The following is a 15547-nucleotide window of genomic DNA, read 5'->3' on the forward strand; positions in this document are numbered from 1 at the left end:
CAGAATCTGGTTTCCAGCACCTGCAGTTAATGTTTTTACCTCAAGGACAATTAATGGTTGGGCCCTGAGTAGTATTATGGAACAGAGAGACCTAGGTGCTCAGGTACATGATCCTTCGAAATGTGCGCCATAAGTAGGCAGGGTGGTTAATAAGGCATCTGGCACACTTGCCTTCATTGCTCAGACCTTTGAGTATAGCAGTTGGGAAGTAATGTTGAGGTTGTACAGCATGTTGGTGAGGCCTCTTATGGATTTCTGTACAACCTGGTCAGCCTGCTCTGGGAAGGATATTATTAAATTGGAGAGGGTTCAGAAAAGATTTACCAGGATGTTACTGGGAATAAAGGGTTGAGTTACAAACAAAGGCTGGATAGATTGGTGTGTTTTTCACTGGAGTGTAGGAGTTTGAGGGATGACCTTATAAAGGTTTATAGAATCATGAGGGACAGATAAGGTGAAGAGCAGGGGTCTTTTCCCAGGGGTGGCAAAGTTTAAAACGAGAGGGCAAATTTTTAAGGTGAGAGGAGAAAATTTTGAAAAGGATATGAGGGGCAACTTCCTTTCCACAGACAGTGGTTCATGTGTAAAATGAACTACCAGACGATGTGATGGGTGCAGGTACAGTTACAACATTTAAAATATATTTGAGTAAGTACATGGATAGGAAAGGTTTGGAGGGATATGGGCCAAACACAGGCAAAGTGAAAATAGTTTTGTTTGGGAACATGGTCAGTGTGGATTAGTTGAACCAAAGGGTATGTTTCTATGCCATATGCTTACTAGTTCCCAAAAATTGTTGTCCCTTGATTCGACTTTAAGTTCACTATCATTTTGCACAGAGATTATCTCCACATCAACTGCACTGCTTTAGAAACCAAAAACCAGAAGGAATTTGGTGGCCACCTGACTAGTGTTTACTGGAAGGAATGAATTTATGACAAACCTAACGATTTGTTCCATCACATTTGATTCCGGAAATCATCTGTTGAATTCCTCTACGAGCCTCCTTGTTTGTGTACAGACCTTTGCTGGGTGGAGCCAGTATTTTCCTTGTCTTTGAATGGTTTTCGTATTTTACCCAGATTCAGGAAGATTTTGGAGCATTTTGCTTTTTTTTTCAAATTGAGAGGAGTGCAGACCCACTTTCAATTTGAAAGCTTTCACAGTACTGATTATGTATGCTAAGTCTCTGTCCTATGAAGGAGAAAGGGAAGACTGCAGATGTTTGAGATCAGAGTTGAGTGTGTGGTGCTGGAAAAGCACGGCAGGTCAAGCAGCACCACAGGAGCAGGAGAATCGATGTTTCAGGCAAGAGCCCTTCATCAGGGATGAGGCTTGAGGGCCATGGGAGTGGTGAGGTAAATGGGAGGGAGGTGGGCCTGGAGGGGAGGTAGCTGAGAGTGCGTTAGGTAGATGGGGGTGGGGGCAATGGTGATAGATCGGAAAGGAGGGATGAGCGGATAGGCAGGAAGGAAGATGGACAGGTAGGACAGGACATGAGGGCGGTGCCGAGTTGGAAAGTTGGAATTGGGATAAGGTGGGGGGAGGGGAACTGAGGAAACTGGTAAAGTCCACATTGATGTTGTGAGGTTGGAGGGTCCCAAGGCAGAAGATGAGGCCTTCTTCCTTCAGGCGATGGAGAATGCCCAGGGCCTATATGTCCTTGGCGGAGTGGGAGTTCAGCCATGGGGCAGTAGGATTGGTTGGTGCGAGTGTCCTGGAGATGTTCTCTGAAGCGCTCTGCAAGTAGGCCAACTGTCTCCCCAATGGGGAGGAGACCACATCAGGAGAAACGGGTAGAGTAAATGGCATGTGTGGAAATGCAGGTAAAACTTTGATGGGTGTGGAAGGCTTACCCGCAACCGAAGTAAGGCCGCTGGTCTATAATTACCAGGGTTGTTTTGACTCCCCTTCTTAAACAAGGGAACAATATTTGCTAACCTCCAGTCTCTGGCATTCCTCCTGTCAACAATGATGATATAAAGATCAAAGCCAAAGGCTCTGCAATCTCATCCCTTGTCTTATCTATTTTCAGATCTTCCAAAATCTCCTCATTGTCAACCACAATCCCACCTAATCCTGTACCTCCATAATCTCACTAACGTTGCCCTTTACCAATATGAATACTGATGAAACGTATTCATTAAGCACTTCCCCTATGTCTTCAGGTTCCACACACAACTTTCTACTACTATCTGATTGGCCCTAATCTTACTCTAGTCATTCTTGTATTCCTGATATACCTATTGAAGGCCTTAGTGTTTTCCTTGATCCTATCCACCAACAACTTCTCATGTCCCCTCCTGGCTCTTCTTAGCCCTCTCTTTTGATCTTTTCTGGCTAACTTATAACTCTCAAGCCCTTCTATAACTCTAATGACCAGTCCGACCTGTCCATCTTCCTTCCTGCCTATCTGCTCCACCCTCCCCTCCGACCTATCACCTTTATCCCCACCTCCATCTACCCATTGCACTCTCAGCTATCTTCCCCCAAGCCCTACCCCCTCCCATTTATCTCACCACCCCCTCAGCTCACAAGCCTCATTCCTGTTGAAGGGCTTTTTCCTGAAACGTTGATTCTCCTGCTCCTTGGATGCTGCCTGACCTGCCGTGCTTTTCAAGCACCACACTCTCCACTCTGTCCTATGTAGTCAGTCAGAAGGCTGGAAGAACACAACAAGCCAGGAAGCATTAGGATATGGAGAAGTTGACGTTTCAGGTGTAACCTTTCTCCACCTCCTGATTCTGCTTGGCTTGCTGTGTTCTTCCAGCCTCGTGCCTGTCTACTTTGGATTCCAGCATCAGCAGTGTTTTTTTCTCTAAGTCTCTGTCCTATCCCTGCAGTCTCGTTCAACTCATTCAGTTTTGACATCTGTAAGATACCGTGCACTGCCTGAAAGCTCACTTTACCCCTTGACTTAAAAGTGACAATTTCAGGCATCAGATGTAAGAATCTTTGCAGGTGTTCCCCTCAACTTAACCATCTCACATCAGTCTGGAAGATTAGCTCACCATTGACAAGTTCATCAAATAATGATTACAATAAGTGATGCAGAAGGACTCTTACTCGAATCAAGTTTACAATCTCAACAGCAACTTTTGCATATCTTTACTTGCTAATGCTTGCTTGTGGACTGTACAATGGTAATTGACAATAGAGGGGAAATCAGGATTATTTCTACAAAATGCAACAAAGCCCACCTTTGTGCCAATCATGGCTGGTGCAACCTTGGTGGTGGAAACCAGTTTGTCGATAAAAAAATGTTTCTCAAGAGTGTACTTTTTGAATTCAAACCTGGTAATGTGCGACTTGAGTGTACATTTACATCAAGGATCCTAAATTATGCGACAGAAATCTGTATGCATGAGCAGCAATTGTGTGCAGACAGGTTAAGGAGTTTTTTGATTAACTCTCTAGCAATGCTAGACAGCTCAGGACATAGTGCAAATAGAAATGGGAACTATCCATAGAGACAATGAAGAAAGTTAGGACTTGTTGATGCAGGTAACTCTTGAATTAATCCATGGACCTGTTAGATTAGATCCCCTACAGAGTGGAAACAGATCCTTTGGCCCAACAAGTCCACACTGACCCTCTAAAGAGCAACCTACCCCCCTCTGACTAATGCACCTATCACCATGAGCAGTTCAGCACGGCCAATTCACCTGAGCTACACATCTTTCAACTGTGAGAGGAAACCAGAGCACCCAGAGAGAATGTGTAAACGCCACACAGTCACCTGAGGCTGGAATTGAACCTGGGACCCTGGTACTGTGAGGCAGCAGGGCTAACCACTGAGCCACCGTTCTGTAGACATTCTGTGTTGGACACACATGAGGGCAATGACAATATCTTGGAACAGTAGTCCTGAGCAAAACTGCAGGAAAAAAGAGCAATGGACTGTCCAAACGAATAAGAGGCAGGTAGCCACAAGAAAAGGAGATGGAGTTTCTGCTTCAGAGAGCTTTTATTGCGAATGGGTAAAGGAAATGCTATGTTGCTTTTTCTGGTATTAGGGTGAAATACATCATGGAATGATTTCTGGAAAAGGAAGGAAAGCATAAAAATGTGTGGTCTGTGTTGTAATAAATGACATTGATAAATGTACGCTTTAAGTCTTGTAAAGGGAGTTAAGTATTAAATCCAAAAACAAATCCTCAAGTATGGTAATTTCCAGATAGTTGCTTATATCACGTCTGCAGCATACTCTGAAAAGGTTGAGAGAAGCTGACGAGAAAGGGCAAAGTGTGGTCAGAAGGTTAGTCCATTAAGGAATCATCCAGATTCTTGTGGATTGGAAAGACATCTGGATTCAAGGAAGGCTAGAGAAAATGGATAGGCCTCATTAGCGTCATTGTCCTTGTGGAAAGGTTAAGTGAAGCAATGGGAGAAAATGAAATGTGTGAAAGTTGATATCTTAAGACGAGAAAGGAAGTGTTCAATTATTGAAGCTTTTCAAACAGAGGCAGCAGACAAGATGATACTGTAAACACTACAGGAAAGAGGCTATGAAGTAGTGCACATTAAAAATACATGTTTGTAAGCAAGGAAATATGTTACAAAATATTAAGTGAGAAAACAAGTTAAAAAGGATATGTATCAAAATTCCAAGAAAGGTGTGGGTTTGAATCCACAACATTCCAAATGGAATTTAAGAATTAGACTAATTAATATATCTCATCATAGCTATAATGGAAGAATGGTTTAGATTCACACCAGGCATTCAAGCAGGAAAGAAAAATGATCAGTGAGGATGGCAGTTAACACGAAAAACATCACCATTAAAGAATGTAAGCATTCCAAGATATTGTGTTCAGACACAGAATATAGTTTGGATAGAGTTGAAAAATAGGATGGAAAATGATACACATATCACACGTCCATCTCAATCCACCAATTAATGCATGTGTGGTAGAGGGGCAGAAATACAGAATGTTCATAGACAATAAGACAATAAGAATAGGTAACTATTCTGCAATTGTGGCATTAACCTTAGAAGAGTTTGTGTGCTCTACATTGCTTGACAGAGGCTCATGGATTCTAAGATTTTTCAAAATGACTGCTTAATCAACATTCTACAAAGTATTTACACTCTTGGACTTATCCCATGGTCTATACAGTGGCATCTTTCTTGAAAGTCTCACCATCATGTGAACACTTGCATCACGACTGATGTCACTTATATTTATGTATTTGAGCATTAACCCTTTATATATCTCCTCCCAAGTCTCTATTCTTATGCAATATCTATATCCACCAACATGTCCTTCCAAAGTCTCTGCTTCACAGGGATGAACATTATGTTGGTTTCTCCAATCTCCCTGGTCCTCTTCATTGATTCTTCACAGGGCATTGAGAATTTATGTTCTCCATGCTCACATTTACATTCTGTGAATTATTGCTTAAGTCATTGTAGAATGCCACCTCTTTGTTCACGTTGTCTTCCTGGATGTCTGGATAAAAGGTCAGTCTTAGGAATGGTTTCCTTCTCATCAAAATCAAGGCATTCCGGTTTTGTCTTCTACAGTTCTCTTGCTGAATATGGAAGTGCTTATTGTATAAATGCATTTTCATTCATTCTTTGTAATTGTTTGGTGCTTGTCTACTTCCCTTTAGTTTTCTTGCAGGCAACTACCTGGTAGTCAGAGAGGTGAAGGTTTCTACTTCAATAAGGTTCTTGTCCCCCTGTGCTGGTTGTTCAACTGAGATTCTTGATAATATATCTACTGTGATTTGATAATTTCCCTGAATATATTCTATTGTAGTATCTTATTTCATTTGTCATAATTAGAATCGTCAGATCCTTCGTACACTTTTGCAGTTTACTTGGTATTCATCAATATTCCTAATGGCTTATGGTCTGTACAATAGTAAGTTTCAAGCCTCTGGTATTAACTAAACTTGTTCACATGCCCATACAGTTGTCAATGCTTCTTCCTTAATTACAGCATATATTCATTCGATTTCTATTAAAGATCTGGATACATCATTGACTGATCCATGTTTCCCTCCTTTCTGGATTGGGAATGGCATCACCCCAATTGATCTGATGATGCATTAGCTATTAATATTGCTCATGTGCAGCATTGCAATAAGCTAGAACTTCTGATGAGATAATTAGATAAACATTTCCTTTGTTCTCTTAAACCCCTATGCTGTTTTTCTTTCCAAAATGATCCTTGATTTTGTCTGTCGAGTTGTTGCAATTGTTCCCTAATGGACGATTTGTAAAATGTTTTTTGTTGGTTGATCATTCCCATGCAACTGCAGTTCCATGACTCTTCTGGATTGAGGGAACTCTTAGGTAACTCCAGCCTTCTGTGGCTCTGCTATAATGTCTGCTGCATGAACAATATCTCCCAAGAACCTGGTGGTACGTTGTGCAAACTCACATTTTTCATTCAAAGTTAGGTCCTGTTTCTTGCTGTTACCTCTCCATCTTCTTCATTTGTGGTTGAGCCATGAATTACATTGTCATCCACTTGGGTACATCACACTCTCTAATCACTCAGTGTTCTTTGGAATATTTCTTGCACATATGTAATGCTGAAATGTAAACAGTGAAAGTAATACTGTCCATATTGTATGATTAATATCATTGGAAGCTGCCAAAAAACACAGTTGGTGCCAAGTTTGATGAAAATGGTGCAATTTGCTAACTTCGCCAAACTTTCATCCACAAATGCCAATCCTCCTGCTTAATTTAACCCAGCAACACAGAAAAGATTTATCCCATGCAGTAATCTGTGAAAATTCAATAGGCCAAGAACTAGATTAGATTACTTACAGTGTGGAAACAGGCCCTTCGGCCCAACAAGTCCACACCGCCCCGCTGAAGCACAACCCACCCATACCCCTACATCTACCCCTTACCTAACACTACGGGCAATTTAGTATGGCCAATTTACCTGACCTGCACATCTTTGGACTGTGGGAGGAAACCGGAGCACCCGGAGGAAACCCACGCAGACACGGGGAGAATGTGCAAACTCCACACAGAGAGTCGCCTGAGGCGGGAATTGAACCTGGGTCTCTGGCGCTGTGAGGCAGCAGTGCTAACTAGTTAAAGTAAAAGTAACAACTTTATTTCTTAAAGTATAATAGAGAATAATTAATTAATAACTATTTACAACTCCTTCCTCTCATCTATCTTTTGCCTCCCCCTTCTCCAATACTAGTCTGATAAATCTCCCGACTAAGATTTACAAACCAAAACTTCTTATCTCAAAACCAGGCAGCTTTCGGTCCTTCTCTGTATTTTGGTCTTCTTTTTTTCTTGGAGATTCTACTTCGCAGATTACTGATCGATAAAGGTACCTTTAAGAGAGCTATTCTCTGGGCAGTTTGCAGATATCATTGGCATCGTAATACTCCACCCAACTGTTCAATTTTCCCCAGTCTTATTTCCCCAAAGCATTAGATTGGGTCTTTGGCTTTTAAGACTGTCAGTATACTAAATTCAAACTTGATTGGAATTTGGTTTTTTTGTGGTCTAATTTAAACTGGTTGGTCTAATTCAAATCTGTTTTTGTCTCCAGGCAACCGGCTAGCTAGCTACCCTAGTAGCTGGACCACATGTTACGTTGCGTCGTACTGAGAACATTTAGTGCTGTCACTGCTAGCTTTTAACTCTCTTAAAGCTACAATACACCCACATCTTTCTAACACAATAGATGAATTTCTCTTCATATTGTTTTCTTTAGGTGCATAAGATCCACACATATTCAGAATGCCCATGTGTTGGCTTGGTCACTGGTGACATCACACCTTGATGAAGTATTACCCTATTTTGCTGTTCTCCTTTTTTTCAAATGTGGTTGTCAGACTTTTCTCACCTTGTGAATAGGTAAATTGGCTTGACACCTGTCCTCAGCATGATGTGGTAAGTTGTCTTTAATTTCCCCAAGCCACTGGAGAACAACTTTAAGAATTCAGTTATGAATCCTGCCTGTGTATTTCATTGGCTTAGAATGTGTTGCAGCTCTTTTCAGTTGTTCCTGCTTTGTCAATAACATTCTTGAAATTAGATCATGTATAATGTTTCGGTGATTGCTCTGTATTTATAATGCAGGTACCTCCTGGTCCCTGAAGTTGAATGTCAAATGGCTGGAGTTTATCTTTACTCAACCATTTTGCACATCTGAGAGGACTGATGCACTTGCCTCATTGCCACTTAGAGGTCAAAGTTAGAAATTATTTGCTGCCCATTTGCATTTATGTGAGCACTCTAGTATTTCCCTTTTGATTCTTTTATTTCTACAAGTAATGTCATTTCATTGTTGCCTGGTTCTTCTTTCTCTTGGATATCCTTTATTTTTGATCAGGCTTTGCATAGCTATTGAACTTTGAATTTTCAGCATGATAATTTTCACACAGATGCAGTTTCCTGATACTCAAGCTGATGACAATGCACAGTTTTGTCTATTGCTCATGTGGGTGAAACTGGTAAGGGGTTTAGTGGATGAGGGTATTCGGGTCCCAGATAAGTAGATAAGTATTTAGGTTAGGTTATGGGGCAGGGGGGGGGGGGGGTCAGGTGGAAAGGGTGTTTCTTTGGGTTGGATAAGTTCTGGTCCTGGGAATTGGTTTTCGGGTCAGGTCCTGGGAATGGATGCAGTTAGAGTTGTGAGTAGGTGCCGCTGAGTCCGAAAGGATTGGGTAAAGGTAGGAAAGGATAAATGCCAGGTCTAGTAGTGTCAGGTCAGATAGAGTGGCTCTCTCTCTCTCTCTCTCTCTCTCTCTCTCTCTCGCTCTCTCTCTCTCTATCTCTCGAGAAGCTAATGATTCCTTTCTCAACAGCAAGCTATCCCTCTATGGATTTTACCCCAAACTGTAGACAAGTTTTATGTTTATCCTTTGGATGAATACATAATAGAAGATGTTTTCATTGGCAGGAGAGACTAGGACCTGAGAGCACAACCTAGGAGTAAATGGAAGACCCTTTAGAACTGAGATAAGGAGAAACATCTTCAGCCAGAGAGTGGCAAATCTAATGGAATTCAATGCTACAGAAGGTTGTGGTGGCCAGGGCATTGAGTATATTTAAAACAGTGGTAGATAGGTTCTTGATTGTCAAGGGGATCAAAGGTTATGGGGATAAAGTGGAAAAATGGGGTTGAAAGAAACCTTTTCAGCCATGATTGAATGGCGGAGCAGACTCAAAGGGCTGAATGGCCTAATTTCTGCTCCTGTCTTATGGTCCTATGGATTGAAATGCCAGTTTCAACCCTACTGGAGGGGATTAATGGGACTGAACACTGTTGTGTTTACACAGTAATGCCACTGTGAAGGTCACAGTCAAAGAATTATCCCTTAGTTACTCCTATGTTGCAGATAAAAGAAGACCTTTCCTCACTCCAAGCACCGTAAACCAGTTGGAAAAGGCAACTAGACAACAAGAGGATACTCTCCCTCAACCTGAAAGCTTGAATTAAATCATGCTTGAAAGGGATCAGAGCCATTGAAACTCAACCAATCTGCAAAACTAAGGATCATGAAACCGAGTAGAAACCTAGCAAGGTCAACACTATTGGTAAACTCCACTGCAACTGCTCAACTCTTCACAACTTGCTTATTTCTGAGATTGTGTAGGTGTTGCATTACTAACTCTTCTTGCATTTCATAGTTAATAAACTCAGGTCTTTTATTGTAATTCAAGAAAGCCTGGTTAACTTCACTTCTTTGAAAACACAAGTTCATTTGGATCTGGGAGAAAGATATCCACCTTGGAAGGGATTTATTTAAATTAACCCTGTTGCATACAACCAAGGGGACTGGGTGAACAAAGCATCCATCCTCACACAGTATCTTTACAGTTTGATATATTCTGTCAGGATCTATACCGAATTGAAGAACATCGCTTTGTGCCTGGTCATAACATTGTTGATTAGAACCTTTTCAGAGATATAGGGAGAAAGTAGGTTGCTGGGACAATGTGGCTTGCTTTTTCAGAGAACCAGCAGAGTTGCAATGAGCTGAATGGCCTCTTCTAATGCTATAGGATCCTATAAACAAAGACATTAAGCTGTTTGAAGAAAGAAAACCGTTTATGAAAACATTGATTTGTTAATTTTGGATCATTGACTAGTGAAACCGATTCACTTTAAAACCAAAGCAAAAACAGGTTGTTTGTTTCCCACTGATTCATCATTCTCCACGGTGACCTTCTTACTACTTTTGATTTCAGATTCTGGCTTTCAGGTTTTACACTTTAGAAAATAGAACATAGAACATTACAGTGCAGTACAGACCCTTCGGACCTCGAAATTGCACCGACCTGTGGAACCAATCTGAAACACATCCAACCTGCACTATTTAAATTCTCTTAAAGTTGGTGAGTCTACTACGGTAACAAGCAGTGCATTCCACACCCCTACTATCCTCTGAATAAAGAAACTACCTCCGACATCTGTCCTATATCTATCACCCCTTAATTGAAAGCTATGTTCCTTCATGGTAGCCATTGCTATCTGAGGTAAAACGCTCTCACTGTACAATCTATCTAACCCTCTGATTATCTTATATGTCTCAATTAAGTCACCTCCCAACCTTCTTCTCTCTAATGAAAACAGCCTCAAGTCCCTCAGCCTTTCCTCATAAAACCTTCCCTCCATTCCAAGCAACATCCTAGTAAATCTCCTCTGAACGCTTTCCAAATTTTCCACATCCTTCCTATAATGCGGTGACCAGAACTGTACACAATACTCCAAGTGCGGCTGCATCAGAGTTTTGTTTAGCTGCAGCATGACTCCGTGGCTCTGAAACTCAATTCCTCTTCTAATAAAACATAACACACCGCATGCCTTCTTAACAACACTATCAACCTGGGTGGCAATTTTCAGGAATCAATGTACATGGACACCAAGATCTCTCTGCTCATCCACACTACCACGAATATTACCATCAGCCCAGTACTCTTTATTCCTGTTGCTCCTTCCAAAGTGAATCATTTCACACTTTTCTGCATTAAACTCCATTTGCCACCTCTCAGTCCAGCTCTGCAGCTTATCTATGTCCTTCTGTAACCTGCAAAATCCTTAGCACAATCCACAACTCCACCAACCTGAGTGTCATCTGCAAATTTACTAACCCATCCTTCTACGCCCTCTTCTAGATCATTTCTAAAAATGACAAATAGCAGCAGACCCAAAACAGATCCTTGCGGTACACCACTAGTAACTGAACTCCAAGATGAACATTTCACATCAACCACCACCCTCTGTCTTCTTTCAGCTAGCCAATTTCTGGTCCAAACCACTAAATCATCCTCAATCCCATGCCCCCATATTTTGCAACAGCCTACCAAAGGGGAACCTTATCAAATGCCTTACTGAAATCCACATACACCACATCAACCATTTTAATCTAATCCACCTGTTTTGTCATCATCTCAAAGAACTCAAAAGGTTTGTGAGGCATGACCTACCCTTCACAAAACAGTATTGACCATCCCTAATCAAGTTAGTCTTTTCTAGATGATTATAAATCCTATGTCTTATAACCTTTTCCAATACTTTACCCACAACTGAAGCAAGGCTCACTTGTCTATAATTACAATGGTTGTCTCTACTCCCCTTCTTGAACAAGGTGACAACATTTCCTATCCTCCAGTCTTCTGGCACTATTGCTGCAGACAGTGATGACATAAAGATCAAAGCTAAGGGCTCTGCAATCTTCTGCCTGGCTTCCCAGAGAATCCTAGGATAAATCCCAATTGGCCCAGGAGACTTATCTATTTTCACACTTTTCAGAATTGCTAACAACCCATCCTTGTGAACCTCAATCCCATGTAGTCTTTGATAGTTATTAAAGAGGACCATGATGGTTTCTTACCTTCTGACAGATGTTTGGTCCTTTGGGATATGATGGACTGACTTTGCCACAACCGCCAGCAACCAGACATCAGGACCATGTCTGAGAGCTGACCCAGCTCCATATTCTATTGCCAGCTGAACTTCACAGGAGACAGCCAGCTCATAGGTCACCTCTTCCTTTTGCTGTCCTTTAGTAATTAGGTGTCGAGGCTGGGACTTGGACGCAGTAACGCAAGACATCGCGGACCAATGTGAGAGAAGTTGAGAGCCTTCAGTGCCAGTGGAAGTGCTGCAGAGGCCTAGTGTGGAGGAGCAGTAGACAAATGCTGCAGTTGTCAATAGCAACGAGGATGGGAGGCCGAGACAACATGAGATGCGTGGCGATCGGAGATGATTGATCCCAGGAACTGTACAGTCAAAAATAACTGATTGTAAGGTGGATAAGCAGCAATCTCGCCATTTACTGTTGGCATAATTTAAAGATCACCTTCCGCTGTGCAGCTGCCTCCTTCTATATGCTGGAGTATGGACTCAGTTCAGGCTGCCAACTATTATTAATCTGCAGGATTAATACTATATAGTTTATCAAGAAATCTAATGTGTCTTTAAAATGACCTGAAGGAAGCTTATAAAGTGACTCCCAGAAGTCCCATGACTACCTTTGCGCTTCAGTTTGTAATAATACCACACTGAGGAGAAACAATTGCATAAGGTAAGGGTGGCATGATTGCTCAGTGGTTAGCACTGCTGTCTCACAGCGCAAGGGGCTGGCTTCAATTCCAGTCTCGGGTGATTGTCTGTGTGGAGTTTGCACGTTCTCCTCGTGTCTGCGTGGATTTCTTCTGGATGCTCTAATTTCCTCCCACAATCCAAAGTTGTGCAGGTTAGGTGTATTGGCCATGTTAAATTGCCCATAGTGTTCAGGGATGTGTAGGTTAGGTGCATTAGTCAGGAGAAATATAGGGGAATGGGTCTGGGTGGCTTACTCTTTGGAGGGTTGGTGTGAACTTTTTGGGCTTACTGATTCTATTCTGTGAAGATGCTTTGAAATATTAACGTATGATTACAAGGGTAAACAGAAACTCCCTGATAGAGGTTCCCCTACAGATGTGATTGGATCTTTCTATCTCACCTAAAAACTGACAGGATGAGACCCATCCATGCTAGCAGTTGAGACAGCTAAAAATCTCATTGTCTCAATTAAAAGACAATGGCTGGGATTGTGCTCCAGGCTCAGGATCAATGATTTTGCAAATTCCCTAAAAATTAATGTAAAATTTCTAGTTTAAGGCTGCAGTAGTTCAGGAGCTAATATCTGGGGAGGAAAATTTAATGGATGTTGTTGTAATAATCACTGCTAAGTTTAGATTTGAGATACTGGAAGAAGGATTCCATTGGAAACTGACTGATTAAAATCTTCCACTTCATGCAATGGAAGGTATGTTTAGGGTGATGGTTTTTTAAAATGTAGAGGTGTATCAGTTAATTTGAAGAAAACTTTTATTCTTAAATTATACCCATTATCATGAGTCAGTTCAAATATTGTTCTGTCTAAGATACAAATATTTTCCTTATGTATCATGGCTTTAAACTAAATGAAGGATTGATATTAACCATTTTGATTAATTCTTCTAATTCTGCTTCTGTGTGACTCCAAATATGTGCAAATATGTCAACACAGATTTCATAACTGTATAGTCTAATTAATGTGTTAATGAAAAGGATGAAGGAGGCCCTGAAAGCCACCAAATCAAAAGGTATGTCTCAAGAAACTCTCAAGAGCCCTCAGAAAAGAATATTTTCTGGCCTTCCCATATTGAGGCTAACTCAATAACTCATGTGTAAGTCTAACATAATAGTTTGAGGATAGCAGTCATTTGAAGTTTCGATTTGTAAAAATGTTCCATGAGACTGTGATAGAAATATCTTGAAGCAGTCGATGAGGAGATCAAGAGGAGTGTATCCAGTCCCTCTGCACCAAACCAGGCACTGAGGAGCCACTGACTGCTCTAAAAGTGAAACAGAAGAGTCTTCACTCATTCCCAGAACGAGTTCTGCTCAGTCCATCTGTGGGAGCAAGCTCTGACTATTTGACTATAAAAACTGCTGAATTCTGACATTAGTTTGCGCCCCTTCAATTCAGAGAGAATCTTCAAGCAAGCCAAGCCTGAAAAGGCAGCAGAGGTGAGTCTCATTTTTATACATAATTTTATCCTTACTTTGCATTTTTGTGAATAGGTTTATCAATTTGGGGGGGTTAGCACTGCTGCCTCACAGCATCAGAGACCGGGGATCGATTACAGCCTCGGGCGAATGTCTGTGTGGAGTTTACACGTTCTCCCTGTGTCTGTAAGGGTTTCATCCGGGTGCTCCAATTTCCTCCCACAGTCCAAAGATGTGCAGTTTAAGTGAATTGATCATGCTAACTTGCCCATAGTATCCAGGGATATGTGGGTTAGGTGGGCTAGTCATGGGAAATGCAAGGTTATGAGGATAGGGTTGGGGGGGTGGGGCAGAGTGGAGGATGCTGTTTGGAGTGTTGATGCAGAAACGATGGGCCGAATGGCCTCGTTCCACACTGTAGGGATTTTATCATCTAATTGCTTTGCTTAAATCTATTGCTTCAGTCGTTATGTTGCAAAGCTTCCTTTGTTTTGTGTTTAAAGCAAGAAGCTGCGCTGCTGCTCTTTCATAAATGGAAACACTCAAAAGCTAAAACAGGGCTTTGACTGAGCTTGCACAGTTTTGTTGTTCACGGACCATTCTGAGGATGCGCCTAGCGTGTGTGTCAAATTGGCCATCCTCCTTTAGTTAGCATTGTCATCTGACTCCTGAGTTTGGTCAATTGCATTTCCACAGCTTCAGGGCGGAAAACCATCAGTACCTTGCTGAAAAGTTGTGAGGAAGTGGCAGCAGATCAGGTAATTGGCACATCATCATCTGGTGCTGATTTACAGCCCACTCCTACCTTGAAAACCAACCCCCTGGTTTGCCGATAAAATGACGCCCTGATTTGTCTCTGAGGGCATCCTAATAGGTTTGATGTGTGATGTAATGAATGCAAGACTTTGATCTTGTTTCCTGCTGAAAACAGGGTCATGTTCTCAGTCATAGTAAATGGGATGGAGTGTTCCAGTTAGTACAGAATATGCTATGCAGAAATTGGAACGATTAGATATTCGTGAGGATCCTGGACCAAATGGGATACATCCTAAAATCTGTAAGGAATTTAAGCAGGAAATTAGTCATGCCTTGGATGATATTTTTCAGACCTTCATAAATACTGGAGAAATACCCACAAACTGAAGTATGGCAAATGTCATTCCAATATTCAAAGGAGGAATAAAGCATGCATCTAGTAATTACAGGCCAATTGGCCTCCCATAGCGGCAAAAGTGCTTGAGGCATTCTGCAGAATGCTATAAATGAGCTTCTAAAGACTATGAGTATCACAGACAGCAATGGGCATAGTTTTAGCAGTAATCAGTCATACTTACATGCCGCCTCGAAATCTTCAAGGGTGGGGGGGATATATAGATCTATTTACCAGGTTTTCATGAAGTGTTCAGTAAAGTTTCTCCTGTGTGGCTGATGAGGGAGCTGAGAGTTCTGGGATTCATTGACATGTTAGGGTGAATTTTAACCAGTAAGAATAGTAGCTGATCCCAACGTCATCCACTTTTGGATTTTAGGGAGGCAAGACAGGGTGAGCAGCTGACTTATACGTTTTCCAC

This window comes from Chiloscyllium punctatum, chromosome 22 (assembly GCF_047496795.1).
Source record: "Chiloscyllium punctatum isolate Juve2018m chromosome 22, sChiPun1.3, whole genome shotgun sequence".
NCBI classification, from domain to species: domain Eukaryota; kingdom Metazoa; phylum Chordata; class Chondrichthyes; order Orectolobiformes; family Hemiscylliidae; genus Chiloscyllium; species Chiloscyllium punctatum.